Source organism: Lonchura striata, chromosome 4A (genome assembly GCF_050655825.1).
Source record: "Lonchura striata isolate lonStrDom1 chromosome 4A, ASM5065582v1, whole genome shotgun sequence".
Lineage (NCBI taxonomy): Eukaryota > Metazoa > Chordata > Aves > Passeriformes > Estrildidae > Lonchura > Lonchura striata.
Genome location: NC_140742.1, coordinates 20,531,763 through 20,536,623, shown reverse-complemented (window position 1 = coordinate 20,536,623; position 4,861 = coordinate 20,531,763). Strand labels below are relative to the sequence as shown.

Sequence of the window (4,861 nt, the reverse complement as noted above, 5' to 3'; positions counted from 1 at the left end):
TTTTCTCCTGCTCTCCCACTCCTTCCCCATTGTGCCTCCAGCTCTACCTCTCACCCCTGGGCTTGGATTTGGGGATCCAGGCCCCTCCTGTTCAGTTTGGGGATCACATCCCCCCTTTCCCTCAATTCAGGCAGCTCCTGGCAGCTTTTTCCTGGGAGGAATCCCTGAGTTTTGGGATATTTAGGATGTAGCTTAGGAGGAGGACAGCTCTGTTGGGCTTTCCCCTCCCTGTTGTGGCCCCTCAGCTGTCCCCAACACCCTGGGGGTGTTGGGATTTCCCTCCTAGGGACAAGGATGTTCATCCCCTTCCAGGAGCCCAGTGCCCACCTGGGGCTCCAGGTCAGGGGTCCTTGAGCAGCTGCCCCAGAACCTCCACCAGGGTCTCCCAGTGCAGCCGGAGCCGCTCGGCCTGGGCTCCCCAAAGGCCTCAGCAAGGTCCAAGTCCTGCCCAGGAACCCTCAACTCCCTCAAACCCAGCATCCCCCACATCCCCTGCAAGTTCCTCCCATGGCACCAGCCATGGCCATGTCCCCACTTGTCACTGGCCATGTCCCACCATGTCCTCACCCATGGCTATCTCCCCACCATGTTTCCATCCCTGTCACTGTCCCCCATGTCTCCATCCATGCCTGTGTCTCCCCATGTCCCTAGGGAATGGCCCTGTCCCCCTCCATGTCCATGCGTGCCCATGTCACTCTCCATGTCTAATGCTTTTTCTCTTTTTGAGCCTGGTCTTATAAGCTCTCAGAGATAAGCATTATACCCTTGATAGCTCAGCTACCTCAGGTGGCATAAAACAAGCAGGATGGCTCATGTGACAGTGTTGGGAATAAAAAGTTTTAATAAAAGTCAAAAATGAAAAAGCTTTTTACAGAGAAAAGCCAAGTCAGGGCAAGAGGTTCTTGCTCTTGCTAAAACACTTCACAAAAGCAATTAACTTCTTTTGTTCTCTTCTTTTCTAGGGAATTGCTTAGGTGGGACTTTTTGGCTCCTGTCCAATTAGCTACCCTTAAGTTTGAGGTGAAGTCCCAGAGGTCCTATGAGGTGTCTTTCAACCAAATTGAGGAGAGAAACACCTGGCCTTTGTCCTTTTTAAGGGAACAAAAGGTTAACTTGTTTACTCTGTCAACAGAGGGCACATTCTTACACGTGTCCCACCATGTCTATGTCCTACCATGACCACATCCACTAACTTAGTTCAATGTCTATTTTTACTTCAATATTGGATATTTTAAAGGGATAAAGAGAAATGAAAACAAAATCAAGGCCAAAAGAAAAAGACTTCCATGTCCATGCCGGCTGAGGATCCACGTGCTTGGGTGGAGGGAAGAACCTTTTTGGTGGAGTTTCTACCCCACTGTCTCCAAAATCTTGGTCTTTTCCCCAGTTTTTCCACCATCTGGCTGCAGAAGACACCCTTGGGCAATAGGAAATCAAAATCGTGGAATCCCTGAAGTTGGAAAAGACCTTGTCCTGGTTCAGAGCAAATTTGGGAGAGAACCTCCAAAGGGATTCCTCTGGAAAGCAGATTCAATTGGCTCCTCCCCCAGCCAGTTTGGTAAAAATACCTCCTTGGAGAAAAGTCGAAAAAACTGTTTTTTAAAGAATAAAACCTAAACAATATTAAACAATAAAACCTCTTGCTGCTCTAAAAGAGAGACAAAGTCAGGAAGTCCCTCCGTGGGTTGTAGCTCAGCTCACTCAGTCTCTTATCAGTCCCTCCGGTGCTGGAAATGCCACAGTCCAGGCCTGGCCCGCTGGGCCACAGGTGTGAGCTGCCAGTGCTCTTCTGGGTGTTCAGGCCAGAGCAGGTTTAAACAGGTCCAAAGAAAAGGGAAAAACAGCCACAGTCCAGGGAACTTCTCTGCCACAGCTAGCTAAAACTAATTAACAGCAAAGGAGAGATCTGTACCTCTGTCTGTCCATCTGCAGACAACCCGGCCCAGGAGCAAGAATGTGGAGGAGTGAGTGCAGTTTCTGAAAACAAACTCTGCCCTTCTCTCCCTCCTTTGCTCTCGGAACAAGTCTTAAAGGTGCAAAAATTATAACTCACTATAAACAGAACAGACAACTGGAGATACAAGCATCATATAGTCAACCTAGGACATACCTCCAAGACCATTCAGTATTCCTTGATGCCACCAGAAGATAGGATTGAATGCAAAAGATTTTATGGAGTTGGAAGTCATTAAATCTGCTCTCCCCAAGGAATTCCCATTGTTGGTCTGTGCCCCAGTGGATGTTCCTGCCACTGGGTTTATCTAGGTGCCCAGAGGGAACGAGGAAGATGTGGAGCCTCCCAGTCAAGAGTCTTCCCAACACAGATAACCAGGCCCATAGATCACCAAGACTGTCCAATGAAGGTCACTGAGGATCATCCAACGTGGATCCTCCCATAGGGAATGGAGCTGGAAGGAGCATAAGAAGCTCTTCCCACCCTTGGGGAACTCACAGGGCTTCCCCCCTTAGTGGCGCCTCCTTTGGTGTTTGATCAAGGCTGATCTCTGTGAGAAGCTCTTCCCACACTTCCCACACTCGTAGGGCCTCTCCCCGGTGTGGATGCGCCGGTGCACAGTGAGATTGGAGTTGTGCTTGAAGCCCTTCCCGCAGTCGGGGCAGCGGTAGGGCCTCTCCTCTGTGTGACTCCGCTGATGTACGAGGAGACTGGAGCTGATCTGAAACCTCTTCCCACACTGGGAACACTCGTAGGGCTTCTCCCCGCTGTGGATGCGCTGGTGCTTTCTCAGGTCTGAGTGCCACCCATAGCTCTTCCCACATTCCAAGCAGGTGTAGGGCCGTTCCCCAGTGTGGATCACCTGGTGCCGAATCAGGGCTGAGCTTTCCCTGAAACTCTTCCCACATTCCCCACACTTGTAGGGCTTTTCCCCAGTATGGATCTTTTTGTGTTCCGTAAGCTGGGAGTTGAGGCTGAAGCTCATCCCACACACCCCACACTCGTAGGGCTTTTCTCCAGTGTGGATCCTCTCGTGTCTCCTCAGGCCAGAGCTGTGCCTGAAGCTCTTCCCACATTCCCCACACTCATAGGGTTTTTCCCCAGTGTGGATCCTCTGGTGTTGCATCAGGTAGCCCTTCTGGCTGAAGCTCATCCCACATTTACCACACTCATAAGGCCGATCCCCAGTGTGGATTACCGAGTGCTGTATCAGGCTGCTCCTCTGGCTGAAGCTCTTCCCACATTCCCCACACTCAAAGGGCTTTTCCCCAGTGTGGATCCTCTGATGTTGGATCAGAATGGAGTTCTGGCTGAAGCTCCTCCCACACTCCCCACACTCAAAGGGCCTCTCCCCGGTGTGGAATCTCTGGTGAAGTTTCAAACTGGAGCTCCACCTGAAACACTTTCCACATTCCTCACACTCGTAGGGCCGTTCCCCAGTGTGGATCACCTGGTGCTCGATCAGGTGGGAGCTCCGGCTGAAACCCTTCCCACATTCCTAGCACTTGTGGGGCTTCTCCCTGCCACGAGGCTTCTCCACCAGCTCTGAGCTCTGGCTGGATCTCTGCCCACCTTCCTGGCTCAGGGGGGCTCTTTCCTCCCTGCAGCTCCCTGGGCTGGGTTTGCTGCCACTCCTTGTGCGGGATCTCCAGGGCTTTTCCTCCTCCTCCATTTCCTCCATTTTCATTCCTCCCCGGGAATGAAAAATCCTGGTCTGGGGGAAAAAAAAAAGAACAGAGCATCTTGGACTGGGAGTTTCTCCTGTCCCCACTTCATCTCACCAAGTCATTGGGCATTGTGTGTCTATAAGAACCTCCAAAACACCAAGGTTCAGCATAAAAATCCTCAAAACTTTAAGACACAGATCAAAACCTCCCCAAACATCAAGATTCAGTAAAAAATTCCTCCAAAACATAAAGATTCAGCCCCTAAAAAAAATAAAGCACCAACATTTAACCCAATAAAGCTGAGAAATGCCGTGATTCACCCTTGTGAAAATCGTGGAACCCCTCAACAGTCACGTGCTGCATGTGGGGTGACAATGCTCCTGGGGCTGAGGGGAGGCTATAGATACAAGGAGGGATGGAACCTTGTGGTGATCCTTGTTTCTTCTCCTCCTCCTCCGGTGTCCCTATTCTTCCTCACACTCCTCTTCCTCCTCCTATTCCTCCTTCTCCTGCACAATCCCACCCTCTCCTGCCACCTGCATCCTTTGACCATTCTGTTCCTCAAGCCTGCTTCTCCTTCCCTTCTCCTCCTGCCCCCAGGCCCAGCACCCACTGCCGGCTCCCTCTTCCCCCCAGACCCACCGCATCCCAGCGCAGGGGCAGGGATGGAGCTGGGGCAGGTCGGGCTGGGGCAGCGCTGGGCTCTCGGCCGCTCCCGCCCGCACTCGGTCCCCACTGCAGCCGCTCCCGCCAGGACAGCGCGGGGGGGCCCGGCCTTGGCGCTGCCCCACTCCCACCTCCCCAAATTCCCCTCGCGGGGCCATGGGGCCGAGGGGGGGCGCAGGTGGGTCCAGGTGGGGAACGCGGGGAGCTGCGAGTCTGCCTGGCAACTGGTGAGTCATCAGCGCCGCGGGCTCTGATTGGCTGAGCTCTGCCCGAGCCCTGGGGCTGCAGCACAGAGGGGACACCCTGCTCCAGGGGGGATGTCCCACAAACGGGGGACCCCATGGAAGGAACCACAGGAAAGTGTCTTTACAAACAGATGCTCTAAAGCTGCTCGGAGATAGGGCCAGGCAACTTTTTTATGTAAGGAAGTGACAGGAGAAGACATCGGTTTCAGAAAATTTTATTAATTGATGACACATACTGCTGCTCAGCCAAGGTCCTGCTCTATTCATGAACTTCCAGAAGAACAACAAAGACTTAACAGAGCCATTAATATCGTTTGCTATATGAAAGT

At 52.4% G+C, this 4,861-nt stretch overlaps 1 pseudogene; it reads right to left on the bottom strand.

Annotated features, from left to right (window-relative positions):
• Positions 1-823: 823 nt before the first annotated feature.
• LOC146763312 (uncharacterized) lies at positions 824-4,256 on the bottom strand (annotated as a pseudogene).
• Between the last annotated feature and the right edge of the window lie 605 nt (positions 4,257-4,861).